Raw genomic sequence first — 21,590 nt, forward strand, 5'->3', positions numbered from 1 at the left:
TGAAGGGTGCAATTCTCCCAAGCTCGAGCCACGTACTGGGCATGCTCAGTGGCCAGGGCAGGTTCTGGTAGTCCGCAGGATGATTTCGCTGCGTTGTAGCATCTGGGGGATGGAGGGGGGGGGGGAAGGGGGAGAGTACTCAGTGACGCTGCGGTAAATCACACCTCAGTTTAACCTGCCCCGAACACCCTGGGCAGCGAGGTCTCCTGGAGATCTGCTCCTGAAGCTGCCGGTTACCCTCTCATCTACGTCGTCACCGCCACCCCTCAGCAGAACTCTGTTCTGGGCCGGGGCCGGGCACATTGCGGGTGTTCTTTTGACCCCTTGGAGGTGGGGTGGAAGCAGAGCCCCTGGGGCTTATTTCTTTGCAGACAAACGAAGGGTGGTGTTTGTATTTCCCACTAACCTCCAAACCCTGGAAACCTCTGGCCTGCAGAGCTGCCAGCAGCCCCTGATCTCTGGCAGCAAAGACAGCGCCTTCCTTCCCCCTAGCTCCAGTGGTCGCTCCCGCGAGTCGCGGCCCGTGGGCGCGCGCTCAGAGCCCGGGGATTGGCTCGCGCTCCCCATTCAGGGGCTGCGCGGCGCGGCGCGGCTCCCCGTGTGTAGGTCTGTGTGCGCGCGTGTGCTAAGTGAGCGTGTGTGTATGTATGTGTGTGCGCGCGCGTGAGTGTGTGTGTATGTGTGTGTATGTGTGTGTGTGCGCGCCAGTGCGTATGTGTTATGGGTTTGATTCAGGAGCAGGTTGCACAGAGCTGCCTGGGTGGCTCGCAGACACAGGTCGTGCTTGGGCGTCCTCCTAATCGTTTCCGAAGTAGGAGCAGCCGCGGTAGCGGCAGCGGAGGCAGCAGCAGCAGCAGCAGCAGCTTTCGCGGCAGCAGCAGCGGCAACGGCAGCGGCAGCAGCAGCAGCAGCATCCGCGGCCGCAGCAGCCCCAGCAGCAGCCCCGCCGCACCACCGTGCGAACTGTGAAGAAGAGAGAACCACCGTTTGGGGAGTGCGGGGGGAGGGTTTAGGGAGGGGGTGAGAAAGCCCGCCCGGGTCTCTGGGATCTATTTCTCTCTATCTCTCGAGGGTGTGTGTAGTCCCCTCGAAGTGAAGGAATTTTGCTATAAAGCGAGCTGAGACGGAAGACTAGGCTAAGTTACCTCCCAATGTAGATGGTGTCAGGGAGTGAAGCTACTGAACGAGCCACTGGTAAATGCTTTTCACTTCTTACTCTTAGATGCTTAAGGCTTTTTCTATTGCTGTTCATTCTGCAATAGCTCCTGAAGCTGCTGCTCTCTCTTTCTCTTTGCGTTAGTGCAGTTTCCAACTTGTTTCGTGTTTATTTTTCTATTTTTTTTCCTCCATCATTAGATGAATGATGAAACCTTTTTAATTCAGTACTTCGGAGAGGTCATCATTAGTTGCATGAGTTCGGTGGCGGGTGGGGGGGATGGGGGTGCGGCGGAGGGGGGAGAGAGGGAGGAGAGTACAGTGTTATTTCCCTGCAGAAGGGCTGCTGTGCTTTCTCTCCATTAATTCTCATCACAATTGTTAGGATTTTTTTTTTTTTAAGGATGCGTTTTTGTTGCACGGGTGTTTGAGGTTATTCTTTTCTAGGATTGCAATGTGTTATGACTCAGTTTTGACAAAATGACAGATGTCAGTGATTCCAGAACTACTATATGGTACATGTTGGCTAAAATAGCCAGAAATACGAAGGAGGAATCATTTACATTCCAAAAGAGAAATTCTTTAAAAGGCTGTTTTGCATCATTGCTGCAGATTTGTGAGAGGCAGTAATGGACAACACTCCTCATGCTGCTTGCAAAGATAATAAACATATTAAGTGTTTTAGTGCATCACATACTGTCCTGTCCTCCGGTGATTGAGCTGTTGCTAAATTGTACTTAATAATAAATTCAGGGCTGTAGAAAATGAAGGAGATTGCTGGTATTGTCTTGCTTAGATTTCTGAGACAGTGTATGGTATTGTCTAACCCCAAACTGAGTCCTTCTTAGACCTTACCTGAAGTGGCATCTAATCAAGGTGTTTTGTTTTTTTTTTGTTTGTTTGTTTGTTGTTGTTGTTTATTTTATTATTATTTTTTTTTAGGATGGGGGAAGTGGGCAAAGTATTGAATCTTGCCACTACAAAAAAAAGAAATTATTTCAAATACCCAGCATAATGAATACAAATTAAGCTCTAACTCCTAAAAAATAGAACTCCTACAATTCATTCTTTCGGAATCTGTTTTCAATAATACAAAAAGATTCAAACTGCATGTTTAAAACAAATTCACATTATTTAAAGTAAAATAAGGTTTTTATGAACACCCTTATTTTTTCTTAAGTTTTCAGTACTAGTTTAGTTTTTTTAAAGAGTAGTAAAGGGTCAACAAGTAATGGGAATCTCCACTTCAAAAACAAAAACAAAAACAGTTTCCCATAGAGTTGTAAACATTCTATTTAAGTCAACATCCTGTGTGGAAAAGAAGTAATGTAATGGCAGCTTAAAAGTACAATGTGATGTTTTGTAGTAAAGCAAGTATTATCTAAGAATCATTATGGGATGGTCCAAACTCCATTTCAGAATAAGGAATAATCCAAAAGTCAGGGTTACTGTGAGTCACTCATCAGTACAAAGGAAAGGTGGCAAGAATTTTAAGAAAACCCCAACATATATGTCATTTATCCTACCGTAGTGTGAAAGAGTTTACATATATGATAATCCTGTTAAACTTTTTAACTTTACAGATAATTTAATAGTCTCATAATTCTAACAAAGTCAGTACTGAATATCCATCCAGTTATATGGATCAGTTCTTTAAAAAAAAATAAAAAGTTTTACCCTAAGTAAGCCTGCATATTCACCTGCTCTATATGGACTGTGTTGAAAACAGCTTTTTAAAAAATTGTGGAGAGGATTCAGCGATCTAAAGCATATTCATTCTTTTGTACTTTGCAGATGCTAATAAGGCATTTCATTTGGAATGGAAGCTGAGCAATACATAAGGTTCTTGGAATAGAAATATTGCTGTTTATTTTTTTCCCATGGACTCTTAAATTGACCATTTTGATAAAGCTTTGCTATTAAAACAACAGCAACAACAACAACAAAACACTGAGTTGCTTCCATTCATAAGTATCACAGATGTCTCTCAGTAAAGCTTTTGCTTGTCTATATGCCAAGAGAAAAATGAATTAATGTAGTAAACTTTGAGATGCTATAGAACCTAAAGCTTCTCAAAACAAAAACAGATTTTCCAAACTATGGAACTGAATTATTTAAATTACACACACCACATTTGGGGGTATGGGTATAAGTGACCAGTTTTAGATTACTCTTACTTGGCCCATATCATAGAATGTATAATTGTTACATAATATTCTCAGTGCATGAATATATTTGTAAAACAAAAAACTTGGCTTCAATCTTTTCTCAATTCCAGATGTCATAAGTAAGTTTTAATTGACATATGGATCATACCTGTTTTTGAGAGAGATTTTTTTCATCCTAGTTTCTTGGCAACTTGTGAAGGCTCAAAATTTTTGTTAAGATATTAAGGATATCTGTGTCTTGAGTATAATGCAGGTTTTAGTTCCAGAATCAACAGCAGGATTTTCATTGTCCTTATGTAATACTAATTTGTACAGTGTGCATGTTTTGGGTGTTTCTTTTTGGCTTGTTTTTAATAATACAGTTAACCTCCTTTTAACTCTTATGTCTCTGGTTTTGATCTATGGTTGAATAATGAAAATATTATTTACTTATTAAGCTGTCTGAGTTGCCACCTTTTGTCTTTATTGACCCTAACATAGTATTTTAGCAATTCCAACAGGCAGTCATTGAACTTCTTGGGGAACTAGAGAAAAGGCATTATGTCATTAGGCTATGTAGAAAGAAAGACTAGTAATCCAGGAGTATTGATTTAAGGAGCTTAACTTGACAATCACATTCGTCTGTTTTGTTAGACTTCACATTTTCATTTTGTGAAGAATCGAGGTTTCCTTGGATATGTGGTGTGTGTTATTGTCATGGAGCTATTGGATCTTCCCAAAATTCTAATTGCTGTTTTTTTCCCCCTGCATTTGTAATTGAAATGAGCTGCTAACTTCTTCCATTATTTTTAGGAAATGGCAAACCTGGTGAGCCATAGTCTCATTGTTTTTTATTGCAAAAAATGATTCAAGGTAATTTTTTGAAGTGACTCCTGACAGAAGGCAGTCAAGGTCATTACAGTGGGGTTTATTCCCTTTCCTCTTCTTTCTGACCCATTTGAGTAGTCAGATCCAAATGGAAGATGAAATAAGGCGGGACTCAATTAGGATTAGACTATTCTCTTCTAAATAGAAGTCATGAAAACCATATTTTTCTTTACAGCAATTCTTTCTGAAGCAACAGATGGAATGTTTTTTAATGCTGTGCGCAGCTGATATCTGTTAGCCATTGAGCAAAAGAGAAGAAGTTCTTTGCGCTCTATCCTCAGTCTGCAATAAGCTCCTCTTTCTTAATGCCCAGCAACTTGTGGGACTTTTTTCTATGAGAAATCATTATTTCACAGCCTAGAGGATGTTTTATGGTTAAAGAGTAAGCCACTTAAAATTTCATAAAACCTTTTACAATTTCATAGTGTCATTTTGTGAGATTCTGGTACATGAAAGGCAAATTGCTTAGATATCAAAATAGTCTTACAGTGGTGGTCCTACTACTTGCTTTTTTTCAAATAAAAATTCCCCTTGTGAAAAGGACTTTTTCCCCCTCTCAGGAACTCTTTTTTTGTTTTTTTTGTCTTTTTGTTTTTCCCTGTTCACTTTTTGGGTTTCTTTAGTGTAGGAAATTCCTCTCCACCAGCACAGATCTGTAGCTTATCTGCTACTTACAATTCTAGAGAATTCTCTGGCATGATTGAGAGGTTGAATGACATGTCCATAGTCACATTATTTATATTTTATCAGCAACTCATAGAGATGGAAATGTAGTTTGTTTTGCTTTTATAAAACCAAACTCACTTGTGTTAACTAGCTTAAATTTGCTTACTATGGAAAATAACATGTCATATTATATACTTATATATTTCAATTTCCCTATATCTTTAAGTTATATTAAAAACTCTTACTTAATACTGTTGCCTCAACCTAAAACTACTTTGTGTTTGAGATACTTTTGCAAATTATAACTTGACTTACCCATGTTACAAGCAGCAACACATTGTGAATAACTTGTCACATTCATATGGGAAAATGACCACATGAAATCATTATTCCCATTATCCCCATTATCCCCATATCAAAAAATTAAGGCCCATAAAATTAACTGTAATCTTCAGCTCATAACTGTTAGAACTAGAATTTAAAACCAACACTTTGGATTCTAAGTCCAATGTTCTTTTTATTTTCACTCAGCTGCTGTTTTAATAACCGTTACTTTTGAAGTTCTTTTTAAATGGGTGTAAATAGATGTGATCTATCTGTGCTTTAACTATTAGCTTGTATTACCTAGCATTTTCCAAAGTATTTTGTAAAGACCAATGAAGTGTAAAACATTCCCCTTAAAGTTCAAATTACTCACTGCCCCAAGACTAGTAATATATTTTAATACTGTATTATGTTTCAGAATTAGAAACATTATAACATTTTGTGAGTTCATAAAGGGAGGAAAATGAAGCATCATATGAGAGTTTGCACATGAGATTACTTTGCAGTTTTTTTCCTGAAAGACTAATTTGTCCACCTCTGCTGGACATACAATTATGAATCTTCTAGACAAAATCAAAATTCAAGAAGAAATGTACTTATTAATTTTTCTTTCAAACTTAATGAGTAGGGAACAAGCATATAGGTTATATGTCTGCATTAGTTTCGAAATGGAGCTTCAATAGCTAATAATGTAGCTAAATTTCCCCATCTCCTTTCCCCCCCACCAAAAAAAAAAAACATTTCTCAAATGATTCGTTTTATACTTAATTTGAATAAGGTTCCTTTTGATGCAAGAATTGCGCAGCAAACTTCATCTCTCATCTTGTATAGTCGCTGAAAGAATGTCACTAAGTGAATTCTAAAGATGCTCTATCTGACTTGGAAAGGAAGTTTATAATTGTGAGATAGTAAAAGGGACAAATCTGCTCCTTAAAAGTTCAGGGCTGGTCAGCTTTTGTCTCAGGGCCCTTAAAGAGTCTTCTACCCATGCTTATTCTTTCTTACTCGTCTTAACTTAGAGGATTCTTGGTTTCATTACCTTTTTTGTTTTAGTTCTCTTTGAGGCCAATTATGTTCAACAGTTACTCTGAGTATTGTAAATGAAGGCATTTCACAAATTCAGAATATGAGGCTTGAGGAACTTGTTACGGTGATCTGTACTGTAGTTATTTTGTTCCTGCTAACTCAAGCCCATGTTTCCTATGGGTAATTTTCTATAAGGACATTTCCCTCTCTCCTTTATGTTAGATTTAACATGTGGCTTTTTGAAGTCATTTCTTATATTTAGTACAACTTTGCAGGAAAGGTAAAGCTTGCAGTTTCCTACCTTCCCATAAAGAAATTGTTTTGAATTCTTTAAATTAAAGTCTCTAGTTGTATTTATTCAAGATTATTAATATTTTTAATCACTCATTATAAACCATAGAGCAATCCTGGTGAACTTAAATCATGATGTCATTTTTTTCAGGTAGTATTTCTGACACACTTGAAACATCAATTATTAGTAGTACTGACAATAACAAAGGCATAAAATCCTAGACCATTAACTTGGATTCTATATCTGACTCCCTTGTATCTTCCACTAGTGATCTTTCCTTCACTCTTAAATCCCTCTCTCTCCCTTCTTTATTCTCCTGTTTTTTTTGTTGTTGTTGTATAAAATTAAAAATAAAATTCATCTACAGAGGAAAACATATTATCCAGTGAAAAAGTATGAGATACAGGTAGAGCATCCCCAAATTTGAATATTGACAATACCTCAAAAGAATGTTTTGCAATTTGTATTTTGTTTTACACTGCACAAACACATTGTTAAAAGGTACTTTGTTAACTAAGTTTTACTTTAAAAAAAAAAAAAGATCTGTTGCATAATGGATTCTGTCTAAAAATTTGGCTAACCTCCTTAGCGTACATTTCCTAGTTCTCTGTCTAATTTTAATTTCCATCTCCTATTCATCTTCAGGGGTTGCAAGTTGTTGTCTGGAGAATGTACAGGTGGGATTAGCTTACATAATAATCATTAAATTTCATGTAAGTAAATGTTTTGAGTTGGGGGGGTGGGGAATAAAACCTAAGTCCAAGAAAATTTACCAGACAAAGCAAGATAGATACAACTTAACTTTAAACAGTAAGAAGAAAATAGATAACCTCAAACCATAACTATATTTTAAAAATTGGATAAGTTAAATGTTTTGTAAAATCTGACAAAAAATTTTTAAAGATAATTTGCACCCTCACCTCTGACCTCATGAAACAGACAGGAAAAAGGCATATATATGTGTGCATGTGTGAGACTATATAGACACATTTACACCCACTACACATATGCACACACACACAAAATACTTGTGGACATTGGAATTGTTCTAAACATATAGTTTACTAAGCAAGTGGCTCCATTTTTCTTTGAAGAATTTTTATATGGAATGAGGATGTACAAAGTTTGCAGCAGCAAGGTATTTAGATTAGATGATTAAAATATGAACAATTAGAGTTTTAATGTATAAAGGGTTTCTTGGAGGAGTCTTTTAAAAATTGGATGGGTTACCATCCATTTTCTGAGTTAGTTTTTATTTTGTTTTGATTTAGTTAAACAACCTGCATCGTTACTATGCTCATCACAATAAGACTACCCACTTTCTTCGTACCTGACAGACATTTTATTGATAAGCGTATGCAAATAATTATCATTAAAATTAACAATACTAAACATATTAAAGACACATTTCTCCATGGTTTGGATGTAGGAATTTTATTATGACCTAGCATCTGAATTTTCTCTCTAATCCTGTTCGACCCATAAATAATCAGACAGTTAATTGAAACCAATTGCAAAGAAAAAAATCAAATTTATTTATTATTTATATTGAATTTGTTTCTTAATTATCAACTGAGTGCATTTATGTGTTATTGGGGTTGGAAGGGTATGAGGTCTATATGTTCTATGTCATTATACTTTACAGTCAAAAGAGTAAAACCATTTAAAACAAGACTCATCTCACATATACAGAAACAGCTATTTAAAAATTGTGAAAGGACAAAAGACACTCTTACTTGGGAAAAGCAACAGAAAAGAATGAATACAGATTATTTCCTTATCCCTAGATCCTATTCCTCTACCTCTGTATGACATTAAAAAATAAAAGATAGATGTTTTTGCTATAAAATTTTTTAACATTTTGGGGCTTTCTCTCAGTAGGTCTGGTGACAGCTCATATAATGTCATAAAGCATTATTCTGTAGAGGACAGCTTAGTTTCTGACCCTGTGTGTGTGTATGTGTGTGTGAACTTTTAATAGGAAAACACAAAAAATTAGTTGTGAGCAGTTTACCCTCAAAGAGGCATTCCCCATTGATTATATTCATATTGGTGAAGAATTATATTTATGAATCTATTTCAAAATTAAGAAGTAATGTTAAGATAGAAGGAAGAGGAAGAAAGGTTCATAAAACCAATTCTGTCTTATTTTCAAAACAATTTATCTGTAAGCCAAAGGCTATTCTTAACAAAACATAATATTTGGGGTATCCCAATAATCTTAGTTTTAACATATTAAAGCTGAAACCTGAACTAAGACTTTTGAAACACTGTATATACTGAATGTTGTAAGCAATAACTTTGTCCCCAATATATAACTGTTTCAGTTATATATAGAGAAGGATAAATTAATGGATTTGCAGCCAAAACCCTGGGTTCTAATCTGCCAAACAATACTTTTGTCACTATGGAAAAACCATTTCCCTGCTTGGTTTCAATTTTCCTAATTTATAAAGTGATGAGATTGGATTATATAACTTCTCAGTTCTAACACTAAAACTATGCATTGTCACAGAATCATAGAAGTCATTTATGCAAATATTTACCTGATTAATAATAACTAATTCACTACCATTTCACATAGTCTGTTTCACTTTTGAATCTCTTTAATCTTTAGGAAGTTTTTTTCCCCTTGAATTAAGCTTTTTTTTTTCCTTTTCAATATCAACCCATTGTGCCCTAGTTGTCTCTAGGAGCAAAAAGAGAAATACTAATGAACAACGTTCCTTATTTAATGGTAGCTATAATGATCTTTCTAAATCTTTTCTCATCCAGACTGTGTTCAGTTTCCTTTATCCAATTCTCTTAAGATATGACTCTCTTTGGAGATATACTTAGACATATCTGTTTATATACGTGTACACGCATATGTATTGAACATTGACAGATCTTCTGCAATTCAGTTTTGTCAAAGTCTAGTTAATTGATTTGTCTTTAACCTATACAGGCAATCTGTATCAGAAGGATAATATAAGCTCACTCTTCTAACTCCAAGATTCAACTAGGAGGCTACCCCCTTCCCTCTCTATACACACACACACACACACACACACATCTATCTATCTATCTATCTACATATATTTGAATGCATGTATATTGATTCCTGTTTTCATAGGGAAGAGTAGATGAAATATGCATCCCTTGTGCTGAGAAGGTTTTATGTTTAGTTTTTATAATTCTGGGGACTAGTCATTGTTATTTTATGACTACTCAAGAATTAAAGAATTTCTTTTGGAGCCAGGAAAGACTTGGATTTGAATAACATCTTTTGTTATAATTAACTCTAACTATAGAGAAGGTTCTTGACCTCCCCAAGTTCGTTTCCTTATCTGTAAAATGTAAATAATACTTGTAATACCTCTACATCAGGTTATTGGATAATATATATGTCTGCATATACACATATAGTACTTTGCATATATTAAAGCTTCATCTAAGTTTCAACTATTATTATTGAATTAAAAACCAATTTTATGCTGTCTTATTTCAAAACCACTTACAATTCTTGTCTCAATTTAAATATTTTAGAATTTAGAGTTAGTCATCTGTTTTTAATTTTTTTTTCCCTCCATTCATCCCCAGTCGTAAATTAAAACGTGGCTTATCTTTTTCTCACATTTTGTGGGAACTATCTTGAATATTTTGATTTAGCTCAGATTTTGTTCAACTTACTTTTTATGTTAAAATTCTGGCAATATGTCAGTCTGTAATATGTTCTACAAAATATGTAATAACTGAGAGATTCACAGTTGAAATGAAATGTGTGAAATATGGAATTTTTGACAGAAGTGTAATTTTATTTGTTTAAGTCTTTATGTCCATGAGCTACCAAGTTTCCCTAAATTGTTCCCACCACCAATATATGTTAAATGGTAGTCTCTATGTCTCAAGTGGATATACTCGATATGCATCTTCAAAAGATATTTTTTTAAATTTAAAGCACATAAAATTTCATCATGAAATATTACGAAATCAATTATAGGAATTGAATGATAAAATCAATGCTTATTCTAAGAAAAGAATGATCTAATATTTGATCTGATGATTAAAAGTTGTTTTGTTTGGGGCTATTTCTACTGAATTGTTGAATTAAATACAACAGATAGGGCTTTTGGTTACAAAGAAATTCTATGTGTATCTGTGGTTTAGTGTTTATTTTTTAAATGAGAGATGGGTTATACACTTCCTCCCAACCCCTTTCCTTTTTGTTGTTGCTTATGCTAAATATGAAATATATTTGTAAAAATTATAACACCTTAATAGAAATAAAAAGATGTTAAAATTCTTTGAAAGTAAACTATTCACAGTTTGATTCTTCTTATCAATTTTTACTTTCAGAGCCAAATGCAAATGATCATAGAGCCTGAGCTTTCCAAAACAATGATTCTTACTAGGATATTTCCTAAGGCACTTCTAACATCATAAAATAGTTAAGAAAGGCATAGTGGTGGTTATCTTATTGTATATGATTTTATAGATTGTTCCTTGGCAGTATTCAAGTTAAAATTGTGTTATTATTTCTTGACTTCCATTTTTCTGGTCAATCCATTCATGATGTGTTTATTACATCCCCATTTGAGTGGAGCAAATGGGAGAAGGGGGAAGGGGAGTTAACATCTTACCTGACTTCAGAGCCAGGAAGATTTGCCTTCATGTCCTACTACTGGGTAAGTCACTTACCTCTAAATTCTTTGGGTGAGGTTTCAAACTTCCAATTCTATGGCAGTGGGACATTTTTTAACAAAATAAATAAAAATACATCAAAATAGACAATGTTAATTTGGTTTTCTAAATGAATATTTAGCTCACAGAGATCATTTTTCATTTGAGTGTGACATCACTGCTTTAAACAATCTTTTAATACTGTAACTCTTTTGAGTCTGGTGAAGCCTTTTGGACCACTTCTCAGAATACTGTTTTTTTTTAAATACACAAGATAAAATATGAGATTACAAAAGATATAAAATATTTTGAAATACTTCTCAGAATTTTTTTTAGAGTTCAGAGAGCCTATGTTAAGAACTCTTAAATAGGGATCTTATCAGCTAACTTAATTTTTTTAAAAGTCTTAAAAAGATTGGAGCAAGGTCAGGTTATAAGATACATATAAAAGAATGGCACCATTTGGTAAAAAAAAATAGTGTCAGGACTTAAGCTCATAAAGAAAATTTTAAAAATATTATATTGAGAGCATCAAAGAAGGGATAAGGTATCTGGAATAGCTGGGATGGTGATAAGTGATAATAGAAGGCAAAATTGCTTGATTCATATTTTGTTTAACTCTTCTCTACCAAGTAGAATAATCTTTGCACTGGGAATCACAAGATAAATGTCTGAATGAGATTTGATACCTCAGATAAATAAGGAGATAATGAGAGAGAAGAAAAGAAGCATTTATTAAATGCTTACTGTGTGCCAGGAACTGTGCTAGGGATATCCTATCCCATAACTATTATCTAGTTATCTTTTGATAACTAGATAATTAAAATTGAGAAAGAATATCCTGATACCTTTCTTAGGGTAATATCTGTCAAATTTTTAGAGTAGAAAAAAAGAACAAGAATGTTTTCAAGAATAACCTAATAATTGTTATCATCATCTAGTGATGTGTCACCTACAAATTCAGTGAACTTGTCATCTATGCTTTTAACAATATTAAAGAGAACAGGATCAAGCACAGATTCCTGTGATATTCTTATGGAGACCTCCTGTTCCAATGACATTAATCCATAAACAAAGAATTCTTTGAGTCTGGCCATTCAACAAATTCTGAATCTAACTACATTTTCTTCAAGTTTACTTTTCTCCATCTTCTCCTTAAGAATGGAATACATTCTCTTCAATGATCTGTTCTACAATTTCCTCAGGAATCAAAACACTGACCTACAATTCTCAGATTATTTTCTTCCTCCCCTACTTTTTTTTCCTAAATTGAGACATTTTATGGATTTCTCTGGTTTTCTCTAATTTTTCAAACATTACTGACTGGCTCAGCAGTCACATCTGCCAGTTCTTTCTGTAACTAAAGAGATAATTCTTCAGTGACTTGAATTTATCAAGAACAACTTGCCCTCTTCAAAATCATGTCTCAATGTGGAACCTCATTTGGCCTGGAATATCCTTCTATTCCTGTGACCTGCTGACTATTTAATATGCCTCCACAAGTCCTTTACCACTCATCCCATTTCGGAGTTTGCCCTGAAGCCTCTGTTTTATGAAAGGATTCAGGCCAGACTGCTTTCATTCTTCATCTAACCTTATTCTGAACTTTCTGAACTTCAAAATTATGCCAATAGGCCAGGTACTTACATTTCCTTCTCCCTACTTTTCCACTCTTTTGCCTGTTCTCTCCCCTCATTAGAAAACAAACTCCTTCAGGGCTGGGAATGTCCTTTTGAGGGGTGGGGAGTAGGAGTGGATTTGTACTTATATGTTGGAAATCAATAAGGATGGTAAAGAATCTATGATTCCCATCAATGGAAGAAATTGGGGATATTTAATGTGAGGTATCATTATGGTTTCTCAAGTATTTTAAGTTCCATTCCATAAAAGGATTATTGTTCTCTTTTTTTCCTCAGAGAGTAGAGATAGAGAACTTAGTAGAAACAATTAATTTAGACGTTGCCAAGAAAAACTCTGCAATAATTGGAGTTCTCCAAACATAAAAGTTACCTTCATGAATTCAGTTTCAACCTTAGGTACTCACTGGGTCTGTGACCATGGGCAAATCATTTAGCCCTATTTGCCTCAGTTTTCTCATCTATAAAATGAGCTAGAGAAGGAAATGGCAAGCCACTCCAGTATCTTTGCCAAGAAAACCACAAACGCATCATAAAGTCAGATATGACTGAAAAACAACTGAACAACAACAAATATGGAATAGACTAACTAAAGAGGTGATAGTTTCCTTTTCATTTGATCTTTGAGAGAGGATTAATTGTCAATTATGTTATAATGGGAATTATGTTATAATAATAATTCCTCTTAGATGTTGCTAGGAAGAGTTTTCTTCTAACTCTTATATTCTTTAAACCTTTGAACACATGCTGACTGTACCACCAAAGGTAAATCATTTAAACTTAATTCTTTAAGATAATAGAAGCATTTCCACACTAGGAGTTACCCTACACTGTTGAAATCACAGCTCAAGACTTCTATTAGATGATGATAATAGCAATAATTATTAAACTCTTCTTGAAAGCATTGTTTTTTTGTTTTATTATTTAAATATTTTTCATGACAAATATTATTTTAAGAAAGGTATCAGAATATTTTTTCTCAACTTTTAATTTCTTTTTTTTTTTTAGTCAGTTACTTTTCCAGTGGACCTGCTTAAGAAAACAGTAAGAAGGAATAGGCAAAGATCCAGAGGAAAAATGGAAAGAGAGGGAAATGACATCTAAAATTCTTTTAATTGGGCAGTTATATTCCTTATTTGGATACCTTATTTGGCTCTGATTATCTATTCAGAAGCTATATGGAAAAGTGGGTTTTCAAAATTGAGAAGACATGGATTCAAGTCTTTCTTTAATTTACACTGCCTTTGTGATTTAGTTTTCCAGTTAATTTTCCAAAACAGACTCAGAGCAGTTGCCCATGTGCATTAATAGGGGGACTTCTTGATACCAAATAAATTAATTCAGAAGTTTAGTTGCAAGTATGTCAGATTATTGATTGGTGTTCATTTTAGTGGTACCTTTTAAGTTACATATATTTTTCTAGGAATAATAGTTTACCAATAATAATAATTATATTCATGCTACCTATTATAAGTAAGCCAGGATACCATCCACTTTTTATCCAAATGCAAATTAATGGCTGAGAAAGCTAAGAAAAACAGATCTGGGCTTTCTACCCCTTAAGTCCTTTGTCTTAGTTTTAGTCACTTTCTTCCTCACCCCCATTGTACATCTAGTTTTCAGAATTTCAGGTACTATCTTGATGATCAGGATTTCCTATACAAACCACAGTAATTTAGAGTTTAAGAAGTTCCAGTTTACTTCAAAAATTTCTAAAGGCATAGGGAGTAGAGGAGAGAGGAATGAGATGGTTTGCCATTTGAATGAAATTATTTCCTCCTTGGTACCAAGATATCCTGAGGGATGGGCAACAAAGCAATAGCACAGCTGGTAAGTGCCTTGGAGAAATCCTTCCTTTACCTGTGAATTTGGAATTTCTCTCTCTTAAGACACCATAAGAGTTAGAAAAAGAGAGTTTTGTTTTAATTAAGAAGCAAGCTTTCATTTATGACAGTGCTAACTTAGAGCCAGTACTTTTCAATATCTTTGTACACTATGTTGTCTTTATTCTGAGGGGGGAAAAGGTTAGTAAAACTTCACTAATCTTGGCTTTCCTTAATCCAGAAATTATGACACTTGACTCTATATGAAGAAAAGGTTTCCCCCCCCCAAAAAAAAAGTCTGAATTTAAAAAATAGGGAGGGGGGATTTGTGGGAACTTATTTACAATAATTAAACCCAATTTTTTATCCTATTAGTTTTTAGCATTCAAATTATGACACATTTCAAATGCCTCATCAGTAATTTAAAGGGGAATATTTAGTGGAGTTTTTTCTAGGAGAAGCTTGTTAACCATGAATATGAATTCTTTGTTATTCAAAGCCAAAAATGAAAAAAAAACCAAACACATTTATTTTAAAATATCACATAATTTAAATTTTTCCCTAAATCGGAAACCTGTCCTTTCTCTTAATCCAATAATCAGTGAAATTTAATGCTAGATAGCTCTGTATTATTCTGCAAACATTACTGCAATAATCCATAAATTCTGTAAAATTGTTACTTTTAAAGTATTTATATTTATATATGCACTTTTAAAATGTTTATCCTATTTAAGAATGTTTTTAAGAATGTTTTAAATGAATTAGGATAAAATTAATATGCTTTCAAGTCTTTAACTATAACAAAATAAAAACTATATTAGGAAAATATAAAATAAAGTATTATTGTTATTTATTATCAATGACAGATTCATCTAATATAGTCATTCAACTTGTTGAATTCTCACATGGTTGATATTTTGCAATGTAAATTATAGAAGGATTAGATAGTTAAATATTGAATACTCTCATTTGTTGTGCAACATTCATAATGATTCTCTAGTTTGAGGAATTCACAAGTGATTTTCCAATAATGAATAGTTTCAGTTATTAATGTAATAGATTTTACAATTTCATAATGCAAACATTCTAATGAAGATGTAACCTGAAAGGGCTACAGAATTGTTAGTTTTAGAATATGTCAAACTTGGCATTATTTTTTTCAGGTATTTTTTAAAGTAGTTTTCTTTATTTTCTAATGACACCACTGTGATCATCTTAGATAGCTTTGTGAATTTGTTAAAAGAACAGATCTACTCTATTAGGCCCTTGAAGAAGAGAGCTGTTAAAGTCGTTTAGCTGGCATGAGGTGTAAAAGACTGAAAATTGGATTGGGCTTTGAAGGAGGCCTGGCAACGTTGAGTGTGACAGCTGAAATAGGATTGTGCATGAAGTTAGAAAGAAAGGAAGAAGGAAAAAGAAACAAACCAAAAAAAGGTGGGGAGGTATATTAGTGGGGCAGCCATAAATGAAATCCTTAGACCTAGAAATAATTCTAAAATACTATTAAGCAAACTTTTCCTATTATTTTATTCTTCCATTACCTTTCAAGAATATTCCCCTCTTTTATTTTCCTTGTAGTTTTTCTGTTTGGGAATTTTTATTTTACCTGTCTGATATTTCATCAGTTTAAAGAATTCCAGATTTGATACTTTTTTCTATCTATTTTATATATACTATATATGTTTATGTATATGTATACATATACATTGTATATACAGTTCTGTACTTTCATGACAAATTATAGTCTTAGTTGTATTTCTCAAGGGCACTGAGAGAGAAGTTACTATCCCAGAATAAATGCAGATATTTGTTTTAGGTAGCACTTGAATTGAGATTTTCCTAATTCTGAGGCTAGTTCTTTATTTAGTATGATTAGCTTCCTTTCATTTGGGACCTAAGATGAGGAGAAGGAGGAAAGAAGAGAGTGAGTGTAAATAAATCATGTTAGCCGTGACTGTTTGAACATATCATGGTCCTGAATGCGGAACTTGAATGCTTCTCAGATCGAACTTTTGCTGGTTCTATGTTGTTGTTGTTGTTGTTGTTGTTTATTGGGGGGGTGGGGATCGCACACTTGAATTTTTGATGAGTTAGTATTAGTTAGAATTTTATTTTGTTGTTCAAGACCCGGTAATTACAGAGTCTTTAAAGCTCACCTTTTTTGTTCAACATGGTTAATATATTCAGTATGTGAGTGAAAGCATTTTGTTTTAAAAATATTTGGGGGTGCTATTATTTTAGCACAAACTTATTCTGTGATAAAGAAGCTGGCTGTAATTTACAGAAATGACTGTTTCTTTTTCTTTAACTGTTGGATAATTGCTCTTTGTGTACAGTGGAGAAATGTTCATATAGACCACTAACAATAACTAGCAGATGCACTTGCAATTATCTGGAATTTAAGTAAATTTTGCATCTGATACACACAAAGCAAACTCTTTGTCCAAGCTGGCTGCATACTGGCATGTGGGTTGCTGTGAAGACAATGAGTAGATTTTTAATAGAAAACAAGTGGAGCCATTAGTAATTTTGTCTTTTTAGATATAAAAGCACCTACTTTAAGGGATGGCCTAGAACTTATTCATATTCACACTCAGTTCAACATTAAATATGGCCTTTGGATTTTTCCCATTCTTTAATGTTTAAAATAGATGTTTTTGTTTTGTTTTCTTTGTCACCAAATGCAACCTTTCAAGAAGGATGTTGATGAAATCTGCTCATTAAATATCCTGATAGAATATTTAGCTGCCCAATAAGATTGAAATCCATTTATCAGTCTATAAAAATGCAGAGAAAGTGATTTGCATGTAATGAATCAATAAGCCTATTGATAACAGTTTACATGTTACTCTTATACATCTATCTTACAAGTGGATGAGGAGCATAATAACGGAACTGAATGAAGTGCTGTGTGGCTTTGTAAACAAAACAGGCCCACAAATGCAGAGCCAGCTGTAGAAAAGCAACTTCTCTAAATCCTGATAGAGATGATCCCACCACTATTAGACATACTTAATCAGGGTCCCTCAAAGATTGAACATTGTATGGATTTTCAGTTAGTATGCCTATAGGATGTCATCTGTGTGTGGATATTTGCCTCAGTTTAAATGTTAATACTTTGGTGATTCCATTTTTTAAAAACAAAGTTGCAATTAAGCCTTTATAATAGGTCTAATAGAATATCTTGCATTTCAAAGTTTAAAGATGTTTTATCCTATTCTAGCCTCTAGATGAGGCTGATACTGAAAGTCTCTTGTATAACATAAAAGGTTTTCCTATCTTTCTCTCATACCTCTTTTCCCCCCAATCTAAAATGAAATCTAGTAATAACATGAAGATCTGTCTAATTCTTTAAAGTATCAGAAACCTTAAGGGACTTCTAAGTGGTTAAGAAAGAAATTGTAAGAAGTGGGAAGCTTGGAAAGGAGTTAGGAGAAAAAGGAGGCACCTGAAAATGGATATAAGAGTCTGAAGCAGCCTGAGACAGAAGTACTGATGCAGGAATATTGTTTGCAAGGATGAAACTGTTTCCCTAAGAACTGAAATACTTCAGCTGAGTATTTTTTATAGAATTTTGAAAGCAACACAAATTGCTCAGATGTACGTTGCCAGATTGTTATGGTTTGTCAACAGCTTCCCTCAATTCTCCTTTACCATTTTTTCCCCTTTATTTCCTTATACACCTTATCATTAGGCTTAGAGGGGTGGGGGAGGGGGGGCTTGTGCTTTCCTTGGGCACTAAGTAACTTGATGTTTTCAAATTCCTTTAGAGATCAGTAGGCATTTTTATCTTTGTGACTCTGAGAGCCCCTTTTCCTTTTCTGAAGGGGAGAGACAGCTTACACATGACATAAAAGCAGGGCTTTGGAAAAAGCTGATCTACTTTCTGCAGTCAGAGAAATAAGGATGTGTGTTGTACACACACTTCCTCTGGGGTCTCAATTTATGATATGTGCACAATAACTGATTATTGAAAAGGATAAGAATATACAAATTCATTTCTCAAATTGAGAGGGAGCAGGAGGAACCAGAACCTAGGAGGATGAGAGCCCACTAATAGCTCAACCCAGTAGAGAGTCTTAAATAGTTCCAGAGCCAGAAGCCCAACTGGCTGCAGAGCTTGCCAAGGAGACAGATGCTGTGGTTGGAAGACAGTTTTCCACAGTTAGATATTTTGTTCTTGTAGATGGCCAACCATGACTCATGGGGAAAACAGAAGAGAGAGGGAAAAAAGAAGAGTAAATTAATCATTTTATTAATCACTATTTAGATTTTACTCATGTAAGAAAATGTCAACTTCTCATGAAACCAGAAATATTTCTGAAATCATTTTGGGGTTTCAAATTATTTCAGGTAACAAAGACTTCAGGTTTAAGTTATAAGCTCCACAATTTAGAATGACACATGAAAATATAAACAACAATCCTCAGAATTCATATTAAATTAAAATGAGAAAAGAATTATTTTCCTCCATGACTATTAATATCAGCTTTTTTGGTACATTTATATCCTTCTCTGTTTCCATCATAGGCAGAATACCATCCCTTTAGCATTGTGTAGCATGATAACTTGTATTGGTACTAAACATAGTACCATAGTACTAAACATAGTAATCATAGTAAAACATTACTATGATTACTATGTTTAGTACTATGGTACTATGTTTAGCATCAATACATGTTTAGTAGAACTCTGCTAAGTACTTTACAGATTTTATCTCACTTGATCCTCACTACAACTCTCTGAAAGTAGGTGCTTTTATTATCCTCATTTTATACCCAAGGAAACTGAGGAAGACTGAGGATAAGTGAACGGCTACAATTAAACAGCTAGTGTCTTGAGGTCTCATTTGAAATCAAGTTTTATTAACTCCCTATCCCTCTATCCACAATGACATTTAATTGCCTCTAAGGACAAGAACCTATATAAGTATATACAGAATAAATATAAAAAGAGTAAATACAAAGTAGTTAATGGTACTTTGTCAGGAGGGAAATTGCATTTGAAGAATTAAGAAAGATTTCATATAAAAGATGATGCTTGAGCTATGTCTTAAAAGTCAGAGAAGGATTCTTTAAGGTGGAGGTGAGGAGAGAGTCTTTATCAGGAGGACAGTTAGAACACAAACATGGATATGTTAATGAAATAAAAAATACTGACTTAATTGGTTGTTTTCAGTTTTTGTTTTGTTTTGTTTTTTTGTGCTGTTGAGACAAAATCATTGAGTTCTCATGAATGAGAATATTCCCAGAAAGAAATTTTATTTCCAAGTGTGCATAAGAAATGTGAAATTAAATATAATAGATAATGGTCTCATTTTTAGTCTCTCCCCCCTGCCTTTCAATTTCTTTGAAATAAACAAAGGAACAGTTTGGCAGGGTTTTTTTTTTCACCTCATTCTTACCCAGTTTAGGGACTTTTTAGTTCAGTCTAACTTTGAGCCAAGTTTACTTCATAAATCTACTCTGTAGGTCTCTAAAATTTGGAATAAGTTACACATTTGAGTGCCTGACAGCAGCTTCCATGCCAAACTTTTGATCTTCCATTTTTCTGATACAGTCCCCAAAGTGTTGCTCTTTAGATCTGTATGTCCTTTGTGTTTTGTGATGGCAGATCTCCAAAAGTGTGTGTGTGTGTGTTTGGGGGAAATTTGGGTATTTTTCACACAGCCACTTCAGTTTGGACGCAGCTAACTGAGAATTGCTGCTGTGGAGCCAATTTAGTGAGAGTAATTCACAATTGACTTTTGGAAGATGTAGCTTCCCTTCTTGAGCCACCTCCCATGTCCAGCCAATATGGAACTATATGAGATGAGGCTCTTCACCCTGCATCCTACGTGTTTTTCAGCTATATTTCATTGTCAAATTAAGTACTAAGAGACTATCATGTCAATTTCTAGCACTCCCTGGAGAATTTTGGGTCCTGAAAACACTGGACCACATTGATCCGTGTATGAAGCTGGTTTCTTCTGTGGTTCATCAACAAATGCTGATGGTCTATATTTAACTGCTTCAGAAAACCTCTTTTATAAGTGTGCAAAATATCATTGGGTTTTGTGCAGAATGCCAGAGAGGCCATGATATTTCAAAACCTTTAGTGTGAAATGAGTTTGGGGGATAGTGAAAAAAATTACCAATTCAAAAAAAATCTTTTTAACAATGACTAGGTGAGTGAGTGAGAGTAAATAAATTTCCAGATTTCATAGCTCATATACCAAAAGCATACCTCTCTCTCCTTTCCTTTTTGAGAGCAAGTCAAATAGAATTTATTTGGTGGCATTCACTGTGCTAATCTTTGGGAATACAAGAAAATCAGGATCTAGGCAAACAATTATGTACAAACAAAATATATACAGTGTAAATTTGAGATAATCTCAAAAGGAAAGTACTATGATTAAGAAGGACTGGGAAAAGCTAGTGGAAGATAGGATTTTAGTTGAAACTTGAAGTCAGGAGAGGAAACTGAGGAAGTTGAAGAAAAGTTTTTTAAGATGTACAAGTAAGTCAGTGGTAGAATTAGCATACCAAGCCCCTGAATTGCCTATCAAATTATTACTATTGGTTTTTGTAAATAGTAATTTTTGTTTTAATGTGCAGTATTTACAGAAAGCTCTGATGCAGAAGGTAATTAATAAAATTGAAGGAGAAACTATTTCTTTAGTTTATTATACCAACTGTCATGAGTCCAAAGGTAAAGGACTTTTTGTTATGTATTCTTTATCATCTTTGAAGATAACTAGAGGTTTTCATACTCTTTGACTTGCAGAACCTAAAAGGAAATTTTACCAACCCTGTTATAATGAGTATGGGTTTGCTATTGATGAAATAGGCATGCAAGCTGTGTTAAGAAGCTTGTGTTAAGGCATGCAAGCCTTGTGTTAAGAAAGGCTTTCTAAATAGTAGCTATGACTGCTCTATAGAGAATAGGCTACACATTTATAATTTGAGCATGCAGCATTTTATGGGAGAGA

The 21,590-nt window shown here is 34.4% G+C and overlaps 1 protein-coding gene across 4 annotated transcripts in view; it reads left to right on the forward strand.

The window, feature by feature from the left end:
* Window positions 1-900: 900 nt before the first annotated feature.
* The window catches only part of TENM2 (teneurin transmembrane protein 2), a 1,351,165-nt gene continuing 1,330,475 nt past the window's right edge, over window positions 901-21,590 (forward strand). For all 4 annotated transcript variants that reach the window (XM_003756806.2, XM_031949416.1, XM_003756801.2 and 1 more), the window contains exon 1: window positions 901-1,194. The gene's annotated coding sequence lies outside the window, so the exon portion shown is untranslated. The remainder of the gene's footprint in view (window positions 1,195-21,590) is intronic.

The sequence above is a fragment of the Sarcophilus harrisii genome, chromosome 2 (genome assembly GCF_902635505.1).
Source record: "Sarcophilus harrisii chromosome 2, mSarHar1.11, whole genome shotgun sequence".
NCBI classification, from domain to species: domain Eukaryota; kingdom Metazoa; phylum Chordata; class Mammalia; order Dasyuromorphia; family Dasyuridae; genus Sarcophilus; species Sarcophilus harrisii.